We start from the raw sequence: 18,965 nt of genomic DNA on the forward strand, positions 1-18,965 counted from the left end.
ACTCCCTCTCAGCGCACAGCAGACAAACACACATACACAGACACACAATGTTACAATGCAAAAAAAAAAAAAAAAAGAAAGAAAGCCCGCTGGAGGCTGACAGAGCTTGACGGCATCACATAGCGGGGTAAACGAAGAGCGAACCAAAGATAAAGGTACAGTGACTTGAGTGAAGGCAATGTAAGGGAGACAGAGTAGACATAAGTCATAGTTCACCCAGGTTGGTAGAGTCAGTGCTGAGCCGAGCCGTGCCAGGCTGGTAATTGGATCAGAGAGTCTTTGGGGAGGAGGATAGACCCTGTCTCCTGAGCAAGCCAAGAGGAGCTATCTATGGACTATGTTACGCACGTATTTAGTTGATAGAATTCAACAGAATCTAGACAAGACCCAAACCTAATCATCATCCAAGCACGAACCTAGATCCTCTTGCGGCAAAAGAGCTTTTTCTATTTAAATATATAAGGTGTTTGCTGTTAGGCATTTTAATCTGATATACACAGAAATGAAATGTCGGTATACTATAGCGGAATCTATATTAATAACATCACTCTCGCTGATGTTCAGCCTGAATGAGAGCGACAGAGGGAGATCGAAAGAGATAGAGTTGTCCGATAGTTGTATTACAGTAATACCTTGGTTTAATGGATGTCTGGTTTGGAATCAGGCTGTACTCAGTCCAATTGAGATTGTGTTGCGTTGGAGGGATGAGGTGCGCCCCCTCTTAAATCCTCTTCTAGATGAGATTGGGGTTCAGAGCGAGGGAATGAGCGGACAGTAAGAAAGACAGAATGATGCACACAAATCCAGCTGAGGATTTGGCTGTTTTGACGGGGTGTGTGTGTGTGTGTGTGTGTGCGTGTGTGTGGGGATGGTGATTCCCACGTATGGGCTCAGTTAATCCTCCAGTGAGGCCTGGTGTTGTCTATGTGGCACACACTTACCCACACATCCACAGAGGAAGAGCTAATGTTCCTCAGACACTGCTCTTTGGAGGACGATATTATTTGTTCTCACGCTGGTCCCTCTAGCTCCATTTCTCACACTCTTTTTTTTTTGCAAACACACATACACGCACACGTGGTGCAATACAATGACCCTCTGGCCCTATTTTATGGATGTAGATGGACAGAATGAATGCAAGAGAGAGAAGATGAGAGGGGTGAAGCCAGAGGTAGAAGGAAACAGCTGGAGGTGGAAAAGGTCAGCCAGCCAGTGGTCCTGCCATAAATTATAAAGCTGCTGTTGGATCCTTAGAATCTCCTCGTAGTGGAATAAGAAATAAGGGAGGGAAAGGGTGTTGGGAAAGGAGATAGAAAGGAAGAAATGGTGGTAAGGATAGGAGAGAGTGGAGACAAGAGAGCAGAGAGGAGATGACAGGGAAGAGGGCAGCTTAGACAAGAGAAGCTCAGAAATGCGGCAGTCATTTTGAGCAAAGGCTGATGATTTTATTGGGTTCTTTGGGGGCCTGCGGGAGAGGGGAAGGGTCAGGTTGTCCATGTGTAAACAGCAGATGTGAAAAGCCGCCTGCACACGCCACCACCCCGGGCTCCAGCGAGCTGCACAGTCAAGGACTCGTCGTGTGTTGCTGTTCTTGAAACCCTCGCCCATCTGCTGTTGCTTTAGCCCCATAAGCTAAAGTCCTGTAAAGACATTGACAGTGACAGCTACCTCGAGTCTTTAGGATTCAGGTGTGATTAACAAGTGTTGTTTCCATTAGGTTTTACACACTAGTCAGCAGTACGGCGAGCAGGCCCAGGCACGCTCCCGCTCATTAGCAGTGTGGACTCTGCATCTGCAGGGTCTTAATTGTTTTTCTCTTTAACTGAGCAACTTCATCAATAATCATTAAAAGGTGCTCAAGCAGGTGGGGCACTTCTTAACTTCGTCACAAGCAGCACAAAACACACACGAGTTCACACACACACACACACAGAGTTGAACAAGCCATGCATGAGTCATACAAGCTCATTTTTGAATATCCTTTCCTGTGAAATTAGACTCATGTTGCTTATTTCATTAGGTGCTTTTAGAGTGTTTCAGAGACTTTTGATAGTAATCCTGGATAGAAATGACATACTATCAGTGTTAAATAAGACAAATGTTGCCCATTACTCAGCAGCTGTAGTGAAAGAGAATGAATCAAATAGAAGAGGCTGAATAAAAAGAACAAATTGAATAAACCAAGACTTTTTTTGGCAAAACTGAGAATGGAATGTCTTTTACATTGTCAGTATAGATGTTATTTTGTCACATAATTGACCACATTGTCAGTCATCCTGGTGTACTTAAAAGACAATTTTGTTTTGTCAGCTATATCGCCTGTGTGTTGCAGCAGATATGTCTGTGTGTGTGTGTGTGTGAAGCGCATTCTCTTGCTTACTGTCTGTGACATTTCAGCTGTACATTTGGGAGCATGCTGAGTTCTGTAAAGGTTGTCATAGCAAAGACTCTAGCAATGCCCCCCCCCATGTTCCCTCTGTCTCCCTCTGTCTCTCTCTTTTCCATCTTTTCCTTTTCTTATCTATTTCTCTGTCAATCATTTTGTTTGTATCTCTTTTGCCTTCATTTCTCTGTCTTAGTTGCTCCATCTCTGCCTTTCTGTCTCAGTCTATGTCGCTCTCATAACATATCATTATTAAATACACCCACACTGCTCTTCTCAGCAACCTAACCTTATAATGCACAGACTCATTACATGTGACCTCTCATGGTAAACATGCAGTGCTGCCTTTCACCTCCTCATTTGTACGTACATTTACAGTTTCTTTTACCTATTTAATACATTTTTCTAATCCTTTTTGCTTCTGTGCTACTTATGCCATTTATTCCCATGTATTTGTGCCAACAAACTTTTTCCCTGTACATCTGGCGGCTGGTCCTTCTTATGTCATACTATCTCTACCCCCAGTGAGCCTTCTGTCTCCCTCTGTTAGCGGTGATCCAGTTTTTGCTTCGTTCTCTGTGTCGCCCCCCTCCCCGTTCTGTCATCTGTTGCTGATAGTTGTGGCGTATTAGAGGAAGCGGGCCCTGGGGCAGCCTATTTGTATGGGCCGTGTGCTCTCAGAGCCTTCAGACCTGACAGAAAAGCTTTACAGCAAAACACATTGTGTGTTTGGTTCCACACTTACACACAAATCATTCTTGTTCATTTACTTTTTCTGTCCTGGGGAGATGTCGCTATGCTGGGGGAAAGTTTGCCTGCCTTCCCCTGGCAAGGCCTGAGTTCTCTGTGTGTGTATGTGTGTGTGTGTGTGTGTGTGTGTGTGTGTGTGTGTGTGTGTGTGTGTGTACTAAAGCCAGCAAGTAAGCATGTTAAGAATAGCTGTGGGGAATGAATGCTTTTGGTCCCTGTAGGCATGCGTGAGTTGCAAACAGAGAGGAGAGCAGAGCTGATTCAGTGAGTAAGCTGATTGAGGACTTCAGGGTAAACATAGAAATTAGAGAACTGTAACCAGAGCCTTATGTTAGCAAATAGAAAATGAACATAAAAAAACAAGCTATTATTAGTACCCGGTGTTAATTTGAACTATATGAAAGAAATCACCTCAATAAAAAAGCAGCAGGGGCGAAATAACCTGGGATTTGAGGTTGATATTTCAGTGACAATTTTAATTACCAGATTCCTGATGAATTTTGCATAATTATACATGGAGTTATTTTTTGCAATCTCATGTCATCATGTCATCTTTTCATGAAAAATACAAGTTCCACAATTTGATCTGGTATTCTGAAAAAGACAAAGAAGGTGGCATTTTCAACCCCTCCCCAACACCGCACCCCCAACTGCCCCCAATCGTGCTTTCCCAGCCTCTTTGGCATTTGTGTTACGGTGTGTGAGTGACAGTGGATAGATGGATGGATGGATCTAGAGTAGTAATTAAATCAAGGTCTGCTGCTGTTAAACATGGAGCGTCTAGGGGTGACAATGCTTATTGACAAAAATCTACGCAAATGTCAACTGCCCCTTTCCATTCCAATTTTATGTAATTTACCAGTGTTGTCAAGCTAAATAGCTCATTTTGGTGCTGCAAAGTCAGAGGGAAAAACAGAGTCACTGAGAAACACAGGCATTTTAGCAGAGAGATAAAGAAAGAAGTGAGCACACCTTGGTTCTGGCTTCTTTTCCTGTCATCTGCCATCACTCCTTCCCAGTGGCAATCTCCGTTCTCTCCTTCTCCCTCTTTTAGAAAGACGGGAAGAGAGAATGAAAAACAGCCACAGGAGGCTTGCTAGGCCTGGAGACAGACTAGACATCAAAATGCCCAGTGATTTTTGTATCTTTCTGATTACAGATTTGCATGACCAAAGCTAAACAGAGGTGTATGTGGTGATTAAGAACCAACATAAATTAGCAACATCCCCAGCAGCAGTTGACAAAAGGGGATTTAGCAATAAAATACTGATCAAAGTTGAGTGCTGAGGCAACACAAAAAGTGTCCCTGCGAGAATTGTAAAGAGTTCACAGGGAATTTGCTTAATACCCCCCTGGAACACACATGGACATTTAGGACAGAGGCATGTTGGCACATACAATGCTTGCAGTCACTCAAGCATGCACACACAGCACATTTACACACAGACACATACACACACACATGCAGCCACATTCAAACATGTAGATTTGCACAAAAAAGACAATTAGTGCTTAGCTATGCGGGGTAAAATTAACATTTATTTTGCTATGAAATCAGCTTTTAACACCATTCAACGTGAACAGTACATCAATCGCAGCAGGGTTAAAACTGTATTTTTATGCTACTAACTCTCTGAGCCATCGTGATTAAATGAGTAGAGTGAAGCACAGAGGGGAAGAGCACTTATTGGTGTGATCCTTGTGAGTTGGTCTTAATTAGCATAATGAGGGAAAAGAAAGGATTTATAAGAGAACAGAGTACATACTGCCAGTTGCCATGGAAATGAAAAATGAGTAGAAGGGATAGTAGTCAAAGTTGGGCCAGGTTGTCATTTAACCATATCTTAGGTTTAGGAAGGAAGTGTGAGGGAAAGGGCAAACATTAAAAAAAAAAAAGTATACTGCTACTTTTAAGCTCACCAAATTTAGTAACCACCTGTACAGGGCTAAATAGTTCATGGCAACTCACATGAAGTATAAACAGTATAATTGAGAGATAAACACAAATTCACATGAGGACCAAAATAAGGGCATCTCATTGTTATCTAATCTCAATAGGTAGGTTGATGATGTCAAAATACATCTAAAAAATGTAACTGATAATAATAAGTCAGGGGGCCCTAATTAAAGTTCTACTTCCAAACATGGGATAAAATGAGACACAGAGCTGGGCAGCTGATTCAAAATATCTATTTTCATTTTAATAGAACCAATGAATTATTCTTAAGAAACTGGAACTGCACACTTGTCCTTGTTTTTTATTACATTTGTTGTATTATCAGTTACCTAATTCACTAATTAGCAGCCAAGGTTGCTCTCCAATTCTGCCAATAAAACAAATTTGAACTTGAAAAAAAATGCTTTCAGACAAATGAACATGGCAAGTATGCTGGGAAAACAGTTCAGTCATCAACATACAGTTCTGTAATGTGAAGCTAACTGATGACTGTCTTCTATACTTGTGGTTCCTAACCTTTTTTGCATGTGACCCCTTAATACAAAGCAATGTCTACTTGCGACCCCTCATCTCAGGGTGCATGTCTTTGAGGTGTGAGCAGTTCAATCAAAGAGTGATTTTCCATTATCATACTGTTACATTTCAATACTTTTTAATTTAAAGTTCTGAGGTTGTAAATCGATATAGTATTTAAAAAAAAACAAGTCTAAGAGTCAAAACTAACACAGTGTCCACACAGGAGGCGTACCTTAGCAGCACATTAGAAGAGCAGCAGTTTCAGTGCTCCGTGTGTGTGTGTGTGTCTACACAGGATACATTCAGGCACAGTATTGAGTTGTAGGTCGCCTGCGTTTTGGCAGCACTCAGAGACCAACACACAATTCCTGTAGTTATGCGCATAAAACGAAAGAAAATAGACTTGAAGCGCAACAATATGCTTTGGGTCACATGCGTATATAGCAAGAGCAAAACCTGGCCTGTGTAGACAGCTGGATTGATTAAAATACGCTTCACACACTACATATCACATTCACCCCATTCACACACATGCATACACTGATGGCAGATGCTAACTGCTCGTCAGTCAAAAGAAACAAACTAATCATTCACACACCGAAGGCACAGCCCTCGGGAACAATTTGGGGTTCAGTGTCTTGCCTAAGGACACTTTGACATGTGAGCTGGGGGAAGCCGGGATCGAATCACTGACCTTCCAATTGGCGGACAACCCATTCTACCACTAAGCCACAGCCGCCCGTACTTATGTTTAACAGGTATAATGTTGACCATGTTCACTAGGGTTTTAGCATGCTAACATTTGCTAATTAGCCGTAAACACAAAGTATAGCTGAGGCTGATGGGAATGTAATTCCTTTTGCTGCCCCTGTAATCATCTCGCAGCACCTTAGTTCATCTTGTGACCCCTTGTTGGGTCCCAACCTTTAGGTTGGAAACCAATGTTTTAAACCCCTTAAAGGCCTGGTATAGTTCAAGTGGATCTGAGCCAATTCTGTACAAGAAGTCAATACTCAGACATCTTTTTTTTCAGATTTTTCTCTGTCAATATCAAAAACAAATCAACAAATACAAGTTATAGGTGGCACTTACTTACAGCTGAAGGACCTGGAACTACCTAGTTGACTTCTGCTGCCACAGCTCTCCAAAGTAGCTTATTATAGAATCAAATAACTCTCCCTGCATGGCAGTTTTGAAAGTAGGCTTACTTATTATCTTTCTATTTATGCTGCGACTCAGAGAACATGTGCAGTGAGAATAAAATGCACCCAACTCCCAACAAAATATCACGATGCAAGCTGGCCAGTAACAGTATAGACTACCAAATGCCACGTATAACGGGAGCAACTTTGCCTCTTTTGCACTAAAAGCAAAAGGTAACAGACTACAGAAACAGACACTTATATCACACAGAAGTCACAGAATGAAAAAAAATGGAGGTTGAATGTAAATGAGCTGTGTGTCACAAAGTACTGTTGCATTACAAAAGAGCCTGTCCTTGGAAGAAAGAGATAAAGTCGTATGGCAGGTTCTCTTTCCAAGTGCTTGTATGTTGCCAAAACTATTGAAGAGCAGGGATGAATGAGAAGCACAATGAGTGAAAGTTATCTCATCTCCTTGTTCTCACAGTTTGTAAACTCTCGGTAAACTGGAAGCTCAGCACAGATGCCGGTATAAATTGTGTTTTTTTTCTGTTCTGTCTGCCCTTGTTGCTTTATCTCATGCTTCCTCGCTGCCACCGTTTATCGTCTCCATAACCAAAAAGTGAGAGAGTTATAGAGAGGGGAGGTTTAAGAAAAAAGGGTGAGATGCAGAGGAGGGATGTAAGTGTTTATTGGTAAAGACCATATGCATTGATTTACTAATGAGATTGTTTGCTTGATCTGGACATATCCACACCAGAATGTACTTACACAAGTTTGTTAGTAAGGTGCAAGTTGTTTGCAGGCCCCATCATGAACGTTCAGCAACTTCTTATGTTTTGAACTCGCAGCCACACAAGCGCACAGACACACACTGCTGCGGCCACTCATTTGCATGACAAAGGCTTGGTTAATTATTTAAGGAGCCTTATTTGATCAATACAGGAGAGCTGTATCCGACTGCAGGGACAATCTGAGCCACTGGATTCTATAGGCCTTCATTATTCATGAGAACCACAGAGAGGGACCAGGCAAGAGTGAGGAAGGGAGAAAAGAGAGGGACCAAGAGATAGGGAGCAACAACAAAGGCAGCAGGGTCTTGTTTCATGTGTATTAAAAGTTTTTCTTTTTCGGTGCTGATGAATATTTTACAGGGTTTGAAACTTAGATAGGACCTTTCTATTTGTAGAGGTGAGAGCGGAGGGGAAGGGTGAGGTGGCGACACTGCTGCTGTGGCAACTGCGGTTTGTCTTGGGGTGACGGGGTCACATGCCTGAAAGCCCAACCACGCAGGCTGTGTGTGTGAAGTGTTATTTTAAAACGAGAAATACTCACATACATTTAAACACCCTTCTTTGATTATTACTTCTATTATTACTATGGCCTCATTCTGCACTTTAAATGTGGAATATTGTGACACGTGCCATGTTAAAAACATGTATCGAGTGTTATCCTTTTCATTTGCATGCATGGGCAAACCTGTGTGCATGCATTCATAAGGAGTTTGTGGGTTTGTGGTACTTGTTTGCATGCTTGTGTTATGGATTAGTCACAGGAACATGTCTGCACTCCGGCACAGCCAGGGGGCGCTTATCTAAAAATAGTCTTAATCACACAGGAGTGTGTTCTGTCTTCCATCTTCTCTCTGCTCTGGCTGCGCCTGAAGGGGTTGGAGGTGGAGGGCTGCTGGGCAGAGGCTGTGAATGGTTTCACCTGCATGTATACACACACATAAGCATGCAGGACCATATCAGGCCTGCTATGTATAGACGTACCTTGTTGTTGCTGATTGGAGAGTTACATCTTTGTCGATGAAAATAAGAGGAAAACATGTTGAAACACACAGGTACATATACACATATACTACTGTACACAACTGTACAAAATACTGAGGTAAACATCATCCAACTACAAAAACACATAATTTTTCCCTGGTTGAAGATCTATCTACTTTTATTGACTTCTTCTCCACTGCAACACGCAGCTCATTTGGATCTTGCTTCATCAGGGAATTTTTTATGCGGCCCTGATGCGGCTCAGCCTTTTGAAGAGTAGGCGAGTTATGTCTCTGTATAGTGTAAAGAAAGCAGAGAGAGAACAGTAAAGCCAGGGGCCCACAAGCAACTTCTGCTGGAAACTACTAAAGATTGAAACTAAAAGTAGCACAAGTTTTAGTTTCTATTTTTTAAATCCCATATACTTTTTTTTCTTAACACTTTTTTGTTGGAGGCAGCAAACTTCATTTCACTGAGACAAGGCTTTTTGCAGTTATTAGAGAAAAAAATGCATAAACACACTGATGGAAAACTTTTTAGCAGAGGTCAATGCCAGGCAAGGGTCCTTCTAGGGGTCATTTTTGGACTGCAACACCAGATGGTGGTCGTCAGGTGAGATGCATTGTGGGACTTTGTGGAGGATGCTTAGGGCGCACCTGTGAGATTTTAAAAAGTGGGTTATTTTTGGAGAGACACATCTTTTGCTCACCTTCATGACTTGTGCATCTGCGGGGAATGTTACCCATGTGCATGTCAGACCTGTGTATGTGTGTGTGTGTGTGGGTGTGCTTACATGCACATTTGACCAAACATTTATAATTGGGCCCAGTAGCTCTTTAGACTTTGACTCTGCACCGTCGTCATGCCAACCGACCACTTTCCTTTTGTTCCCATTTTGTGCAGAGATGGCAACTGCATGGAGATGCCTCACACAATACAGCAAAATGCACCCGTCATTAGTCCAACAGCTGCATCCTTACCTTGAGTCCCTTTTGGGATGATTCTTTTGTATCCTTTGGTAAACGTTGTTTCTTTGTTACAGTAGCCTGGCACCCGTCTACTGTAGGTTATTGAGTCCTGGTAAATGTGTCAGTTGCACATGCGCTATCTGACGTGTGTGTGTGTGTGTGTTTATTTGTGTGGCACCTTTTTTTTCAATGTGTGCAAGTATGTCAGGTGCTGGTCTCATTAAGGGATTATTCCCCTTCCTGGACACCTCTCCAAGCATCTGATTGGACTGAGACAAGCTGATCCCTCCAATCACAACACCTGCTGTGGTGTCATCTGCAGAGCAGGAATCACCACAGATCAATGCGGATAAAAAAAAAAGTAGACGATAGGAAAGAGAAAAGAAGTTACTAAGACAGAGTTGGGGTAGCGGTTGCCTTATGAATTATATATAAAAACTATTAGACATAAAGAGAATGACAGAGGAAAGGCTGGGATGAGCAGAACTTCTTCAGTCACACTCGATGCATCAAAGAGATCTTGAAACCGACTGTTAGGCAGACAATGTCTCAGTCAGACCCTCTCTGTTCTTAAATAACTTCTTCCTCATCTCTGTCTCCCTCCCTCCGTCTCTCTCCCTCTGAATATACATCTGCCAATTAAACGCAGACCACCAAAGAATTATATAATTTGATCAAAGTTTTATATTGAAATGAGCTCACATGTAAAGTATACATGTTGGCCTGTGTAGCATATTATCACCTAATTGGATTAAACAGCTTTTTATCACATCAGTCTGACACACTAAATGGGAGATTAAGAAACATCATACGGTTAGTACAACCACCTGTGTATCAGAGGATGATTTTCACCATAAATCACAATAACAAATTAAAATTTTACCTGAATCTGAACCTTTTTTCTTAATTAATGAACCTTTGAAAATGCAGTACCTATGTATAGTTTTCTCTTTATAACTAAGAATCTTTTTTTATAGATGAAAATAATGCATCTGGGCTCTCTGATGCAATCAACAGTTACTTGGAGTTAATAAACTAAATTCTTCCAATGAATAGATTTTCAGTGGGCTAAGGCAGCCAAGCTACCGTCCAACCAGAATCTGAGCACGAGTTAAGGTGTTGTGTTTGAAGTGCGGCTCAATCAGTCCCATTAATGGATGAACAGGCAGCATGTAAATGTTGGCCCAGTGGCTCTGTCTCTCTCGTTCTCTCATAATTGTTAACTATGAAGTTCACATCACAACTAATAGCTGATCTGATGCCATTACCTTGCGCTTCTGTTGCCATTGGCAACCGATAGAGTCCCGCTCTGTGTAGAGAGTCTGTCGCTGTGTTTGAATGTGACAGGAGAGAGGAGCGAGAATAAAAGAGCATGATAAAGAGTGAATCAAAAGAGATATACTGGATTCTGATCATTCAGGGAGAAGAAAAAGGACACACACTGGGTCTTGACAGATGTAAATGTCAGCTGGAAAGTTTGGTTTGAATGGTTTTGAATGGAGAATACATATGACTGTGTTTACCTTTTACCTTACCTCCATAAATTGTGCGCCTAACAGAGGCTGCGGGGGCTGAGACACACAGCAGAGCTACAGCAGACATGAGCAGCCCCGAGGAAAGCCTTGTTCTTCACTGCCCAATTTTTTTAACACTACACCATATGTGTCAGCCTCCACTATGCATTTTACCTGAGCTTGTTTGCTCATTCCTGTGAGCGCTCAGTTTTTCGGAAGGTGAAGTAAAAGAGATGAGGCTCTTGATGCAACTCATCACTGAGCTGCACTGCTGCTGTCTCCTGCCTTGTCTGCTCAAAGAGCTCTGGCAACCCGCTGGGAAAGATGAGGGGCTTGATTACAGTCAAATTAGCAAATGAGCAGGTTAATTACAGAACCAAAATCCTGTATAAGAACTGTCATTTCTCTGAGAGATGCTCCAGCTCCTGCTCAAAGACCCTAAAGAAAAAGGAAGGAAGGAGGGTGGAGGAGGAGAAAAGGCAGAGGACAAATGCCCTTTTCTCCTTTTCTTTTTCAAGAAAACTCCCTGGTTTCTGCCCCTCTTAGCTCAGAAGCTTCCTGTTTGAGGTTAAGAAGAAATGGTTGCATCAATGAGCAATTTCTTTTTCAGAGGACACTTTTTCCCCTTGCATTCTCTCTCTCTCTCTCTCCCTTCCCCTCACTCAGGAGAACTGCATCAAACCCCTCACTCCAGCTTTCTACCCAGTCTCCTGCTCACTGGCTTTCATCCTTAACTCACAGGAGCCTTTGGGAGGCTTCAGATTTTTTATTTGCTACAACCACATAGAGACATCACCTAAAGTTTGCAAGGACGTTCCATTTTACACGCAGAAAGAACGTGGAGTGAACTCACTGGAGAAAAGGCAAAATTAGGGAGAAAAGGCAGATTTTTTTTTGGCTGACCTTGGTTAGTGCGGGCCACTGGTGTTCAGTTTGTTCATGTCACAAGCCAGCGCTAAGTGTTTGGGAGCTATGTGATGCACCTCACTGAACGCTTTGCTTTGCTTTGGCCAGTGGCTTATGTGTGGTTTTATGACTGCAGAGATAGTGTGTGTATGTGTGTGTGTTTGTGTGAGAGAGAGAGAGAGAGAGAGAGAGAGAGATGGATGGATTTTGTAGGCAGATGTGTATGAAGTCTGGAGCAAATGGAGTGAGAAGCTGAGCAGCTGGCAGAGGACAAGGAGTAGGCTAGTGGAGAAGATGGGAGATTCACACTCACACACACACACACATATGCACACACAAGCAATGATGACTCAGGCTATAACAGTACACACATGCAGTGACATGACTCACACCAGTTCTCTTACCAGATGCTGTCATTTGCGTGTAATCTCTGAGACAACCTACTGCAACACCACTAACTTAATTTCTCCTGCATTGTCACCTGAGTGTCATCGTCTGTCATCAGTTCGGTAAATTAGAGTTTCACTCCGGCAAGTGTTTCCAGGGAATTTGTCTCGGATGTAGTCATATCTCTTAATGGAACTGAAGATGTGAAGGTTGGCTGTTGGCTCTTCATAGATTTTATGGGTGCTGTTGAAGCCAGAGGGATACACATAGTTGCGTTGGGGGTCTGTGCATATACACTCAGAAATAAGGGGGAGATTGGAGAGGGCTGTTTAGTGACCAAGAGCAGTGGGAGGTCAGCTATATTTTATCTGCCATTCTTATTTGAGACGGGGAGAAGATGGGAGAGGCAACATGGTGGTGTGAGAAACTGAACATGCCATCAGGCATCTTCGTATCTTTCAGTGGATGGCTTTCTTTATAGAGGTACATCAGCAGGTTATCCTATTTAAATTACATCATCAGCAACCCCCCCCCGCTCTTTCTTTCTCCATTTCTTTTCATCCATAGTTCTCCCCTCCTCTCCGTTTTCCTCCTCCCTCTTAGACAACGCTATTGGATTTTTAGTCCTTTTCCAAATGAATTGAGCTGCGGCGCTCATGTCGAAACGAGCCCAGTCGATTGTCTAAATGTAACTATGCATAGTTATCAGGACTGCAGCGCAAGCCATTTGCGGGAAGCCTAAACATTATAAACAAATAAAGCTGCCGTATTGCCTCTAGGCCCTTGGTTAGGAATGCACTGCAGTGTCTGGTGAATGGGCAGCCAGCGTGAAATCCAATATAGGCCCGTGTGTGGAGGAGGGGGTAGAACACTCCAATCCAATCAATATAGCACTATACTAGACTGGTGCGACTGCTTCCACCAAAATACGGCCACTATTATTTTGACCACTCCATGCCACACCTGATACTACTGCCACTAGTACTGCTGCTGTTTCTTTACTACACAGAGAAAGACTGTTCTGCAAGGGTTCTTTGGTTAAAGGAGGTCCCTATGGAGCTGTAATCAATCTCTCCAGCTAATCAGAGCAAGGAACTCAGGTTGTTCTTAAAAATGTCTTTAGATCTCAGGTGGATCTTAAAAATGTCCTCTGACACTGTTGATTTCAAACATGTCATCCATTCCTACAGGGTTATAATTTATAGCACCATTTTGGCATTGCTTTACTGGCAGCCTACAGAACATTTTTCATAAACAGGTTTTCTAAAGTGCCAGTGTAGGCGTAGGACAAAAAAAGGCACCTTTTCCTACTGTTGCCTTTACATATTATAATGTCTATTGCAATAATCATGGCCACCACAATATTAGTGATTGCTAGTGTAGTTGCACTGGCAGCAGAAGCTGTTATTAACAGCTCAAAATTATGATGTTGGGCATTGGGAGTCTAGCCATTCTGAGAAAAAAAAATAACCTCCCAGCATGACCACTATAGATAGGATTTCACATGTCACTGAACAAGCTGTGTTCTCTCCTATATCCCCCACCAACTCTGTCCCAGACTATGTGTATCTCTTATTACTGTGTCCTAATGCTTTAGTGTGGTACAGGAGTTGTGAGAGATAAATCACCTGGGGTCTGGGTGCTGCGAGACATGCACACCTGGAGGACTCCTTTCTCCTCTCTGATTTGCTGAAAACCCCTTTATCATCAGCAGTTATTGTGACATTGACCCAGAGGAAGGGTCAGGGCTAAGTGTGATGGCCTCACACCATTTGTTGCAGGGTGCCTTTCAATGACCTGTGTGGTGTGCTTCTGTTTCTGGAGGATATGTGCTCCATGAGATCACACTCTAAGGCATGAACACACAAACACACACACATATCTGCAGTCTTGTTGTGTTTGTGTACTTCCCTTGAGCACTCTGGTGTGACTTTGTCTTTGTGTGTATGTGAGTGCATTGCAAGTAAATGCACAGAGATCAGGGACAAGGTTAAAGGGTAACATACCTTTCCTGATGTATTACCTTGGGGTTGCCTGTCCCACCCACTCCTCTTTGTGCTGCTCAGATCGCCAGATATTAACCCAGCTACAGTCCCAATGCTGCCACCAATCCTAGATAACCTCTCAAATGCCACAATCCCGTCTCATCACCGCAAACAGAATCCCTCTTGACAAGTCATTTATTCTTATTTTCAATTTTACAGACTTATTTTTTCATAATACAAGTGAAACAAATCTGCCAATTGGATGTGATAGCTCATTTGTTTCTGTCATGCCAAAGTGGGACATTTCTTGAATCAAGACTCAGTTTTAAAGGATCACCCGTCAGAACGCTTGTTGCATGAGGGATGGTGTAATACGTTTAAATATAACTCACCCCATTGGGTAGATTGTTGGTGTACTTATTTGTGCTGAATACATTTTTTGGAAGACTGAATATAAAATTAGAGATAATTATTTTGGGATGAATAGATTTTAAAGTCTTTATAATTGGTATTCATAATTTCTTCTTTATTTTAAAATGCATTTTTAAGTACTTTATTTTGCAACATTATGTTTCACTGTACTCCAGCAACATGGAAACCTGTATAAAGCTTCTTGCTGATAGCGATGTGTGCCATATTCTAACCCAGTGTGGTGTGTTTTTAATTTTACTCCAACTGCTGCATTAATCCATCTCTCTCTGTTGGATAGCCATTATGGATATGGCCGGTTTATAAAGTATTTTTTATGAGACTACTTTGGCTTTTCGTCCAGCTCTAATGCAAAGTGGCCCCTGCTAAAGCCCAGCTGTTGTTCTCCCGTCTCCCCCTCTCACCCCTCATTTCACTTCTTCTGTGTGCCTTCCCAGCCACATCCTCTCTAATGAAGCTAAATCTAGCATGCTAAATGGGACCAGTCAGCTATGTCATTGGTGCTGGAGCGGTCATAGCTGTCTTCTATTGGCCCTGAAGGCACAAACACCACTCCAAGACAATGAGTCGATGGCATTAGAAGCATTCACAGTATAGCAGGCACAAAAAATGTAGACCCAAGCAGACTGCTTGTCTGTGGTAGCACTGAAATATCAGTGCCGTGTATGCATCCATAGACAGAGGCACCCATGTGTGGGCTGGAAAGAACAGATAAAGTAACAGAGTCAAAATGTGTATGTGAAAGTGCAACTGTAGCTGCAGTTGAGATCGGTACTGTACCAGAGATCAAGAGTAGAGAGACGTGCTCTGCAGGATACCAGCCCGTCAATTGTACCACTCTCAGCTTCAAAGTTCTCAGCTTCAGGATTTCATATAGAATCTAATGGCTTTGGAGTGTGAGTGCACACAGTAACACAAGTGTAAAAGCACCGTAATATAGGACCCTACATGACAATCCAAAAAGCACACACACGCACACACAGTGTGTCAAATCTCCTACTGAAGTCCAATATATCCCTCACAAACCCATTAAAGGTTCTTCATACAACAGCCTCTCACAGAATACAGAGAGAGGGAAGTGAGAGCCGCACAGACTGAGAGAGAAACACAGAGAATAGGAGAGCCATGTATTTGTTAGGTGCTTAAATTTCTCAAACACATTCTGGCAGGTGAAAGTGTATGTTTTATACCCAGATGTACTGTTATGTTATTTTAGATATTAAAACATATAATAACACTTTTTGCTTATTAAGTTATTTGAAAATGTACACATTTGAGTATGGATGAAATATTATAAAGTGTGTGTCTCTGTGCCATTTGTAGAGGATTACAGTATAAATATGTTCTATCACTACTATGCTCATCTTCTCTTACTGAAAATGAACTGGTGCCACTACTACCTTGCACAGCAGCAGCCATCCCACGTTTTTTAAGCAATATCATGCGAGAGGGTATGTTATACTGAATATGAGCAAGGTCAGACACACATGTACTGATGTAATTGTGACTTTGGTGAATGTAGATATTCCAAAACCATTGATAGTGATAAAAAATGTCACTGCTAAATAAGCATAAATAGTTTAACAATTGTTCATTGCTAATGAAATGCATTGTACAAATTATCAAACATTTATTTTTAGCCATGCTTGTGACCTGGCTCTAGGGATGGCAATGCCATGTAACATTTTGTACAGATATCACCAGTATATGAAGCTTAAAGGCTTGGGTGACACCCTGACTTTTTCCTGTAGCACCTCCGACCAGTCAAGTTTTCACTTATTCAGCGAAACACTGTAGCTTGACATGTACTTGATGGTGTCTTCTAGTGTCAGCAGTCTTTGCTTTTGATGGATGGTTTTGTCGAAAAGTGACAATGACAACAGTGACGTTGGCGGTAAACAGTGTACTTGTGTATACTTGTTATCAATGACTCCTGTCAGTGGACACTGTAGGGGACATTAAAGCTTTACTCTACTCAATCCTACTCTATTCTACTACCAACAGGTTGACATTTTTGGTTCATAGTGGAATGTTTCAATTCAATTACATTAACAGGGTGGATTGGCAGGACATTTAGCATACAGATTCATGCCCCCCTCAGGATGAATTGTAATAACTTTGGTGATCCCCTGACTTTTCATCTAACACCATCAAGTCAAAAATTCAATTAGTCTTTACTTTATGATCAAAAAATACTTGAAAAATGTATGACATTGTCAGCCTCAGCTGTACTTTGTGTTTAGTTTAGTAGCAAATGTTAGCATGCTAACATGCTAAAGGAAGATAATGAACTTGCTACACATTACCTTCTAAACATCAGCATGACAGAGTTTTCATTACAATGTGAGCATGTTAGCTTGCTAACATTAGCATTTAGTTCAAAGCACCACTGTGCCTACAGCCTCACAGAGCCGCTAGCATGGCTGCCTACTCTCTTAGTCTTGTTTTTAATAAATTGTCTTCCTTAGTCTATACTTAAGTTCTAAAACTTAAGTAGCTTCACAAAATCCTTCCGAATGGCTATTATCCCCAACCATGTTGTCAATTTTACAAGGTGTTACACATGGGAATTATCCCTCCCTCCATAAAATTGTTATTCTCTAGAAAGTCAGTTTACCCACCTTGCTACGGACATGCACTTAGGGACAGTTCACCCCAAAATCTAAATTACATATTTTTCCTCTTACCTGTAGTGCTATTTATCCATCTAGATTGTTTTGGTGAGTTGCCAAGTTTTGGAGATATCAGCCATAAAGATGTCTGCATTTTTTTAATATAATGGGACTATATGGCACTTGGCTTGTGGTGCTCAAAAGCGTCAAAAAAATACATTCGAAAAACTCAGCAATATCTCTTTCCAAAAACTATGACCTGGTTACTCAAGATAATCCACAGACCTTGTTGTGAGCAGTTTCATGTAGGAACTATCGGTAGAGAGAAAATAGTTCCTACATGAAACTGCTCACAACAAATCTGTGAATTATCACTACAGGTAAGAGGAAAAATATGTATTTTTTATTTTGGGGTAAATGGTATTACTGCTTGTTAGTTGCATGTTCTTGCCTTACTATCCTGCAAATTTTCACATACTTGAAAGCACATACAGTACCCATAGACACAAAAGCACTACGCCCTGAGACATCCCTGCTCTCTACATGTTGCCATGGTATTTAAATACCTGTCTACACAAACTTTTAAGTGCTTTGGGCCTGCTATTTTTACATTTTGAAAAAAACTGCTCAAACTAAATTCCATGCTGGCTTCATGCTTAAATTCCATGTTTAAGGTCAGGTTCTGTGATTTGCAAAAAAACTGAAAACATACCACTCAGCTTTCATTCTGTCTAATACATGATTATGAACAATTTTACATTCTCCATCTCTGGAGACAGTTGCCCCCACATGCACAGATGAGGCACCCTGTACCAGTTCTACTGAAATTAAGGAATGATTCACTGCAGCTTGTTTTTGATCCACATGAATTTACCTGGGTTGAAGTAAGATACCGTATATGGCTGGCAATCTGGTCTCCCGCCCACTCTCCCCCTAGTTGACATTTTAGCCTGAGGAAATGACTCTTCTCTGGCATTTATTCACTGCTCCGGGGTTGCACAGCCCTATAGCTGCTGTCACTTTTTTTAATGTTTGTGTTAGTGCTACACTTTTCTGTTTAGTTACACAATAGCTGACTTTCCTTTAAAGAGAAAGAATGGCAGTAGAAATGGCTGTATTGCCCCTCAGCATTTCACCTCTGCATAGAGTTATGACATGCACACACACACACACACACACACACACACACACACACACACACACACACACAGGAGATGCATGTTGTACAGTAAAAGCCAGCCAAAGCCCTCAGTGTGTCACCTCTGTCATAGTGTTAATTAGACAGTGTCACCGTCTGTCCCCAGTGACATTTATTGCACATTTGAATATTTTACCCAGACAGATGGTAAGAATGTCAAGGCGTGACACTGAGTTATTAAGCCCTAGTCCTCTCCCTTGGCGACAGAATGCAGGGCTTGTCAGCACTCAATTGTTTTAATAACTCACTGGCAGTACCGCAGCAAAGTTTGCCCTGACTCTTTGTGCTGCAGCTAGTTCCTAGGGCATAGGTGAAAGAGCCCATGCACTTGCACGTGTACATGGTAGCACACACATACCAGCATGGGCGCGATTCCGCTGAATGAGGAGGAGCAGGGATTCCCTCACTGAAGAGAAGAACAAGTAACATGGCTCTGTGACCCA

At 42.0% G+C, this 18,965-nt stretch overlaps 1 protein-coding gene across 14 annotated transcripts in view; it reads left to right on the plus strand.

The window, feature by feature from the left end:
- The window catches only part of tenm2a (teneurin transmembrane protein 2a), a 202,441-nt gene that overhangs the window by 21,061 nt on the left and 162,415 nt on the right, over nt 1–18,965 (plus strand). The window lies entirely within an intron of this gene.

Source organism: Siniperca chuatsi, linkage group LG8 (genome assembly GCF_020085105.1).
Source record: "Siniperca chuatsi isolate FFG_IHB_CAS linkage group LG8, ASM2008510v1, whole genome shotgun sequence".
Taxonomy (NCBI): domain Eukaryota; kingdom Metazoa; phylum Chordata; class Actinopteri; order Centrarchiformes; family Sinipercidae; genus Siniperca; species Siniperca chuatsi.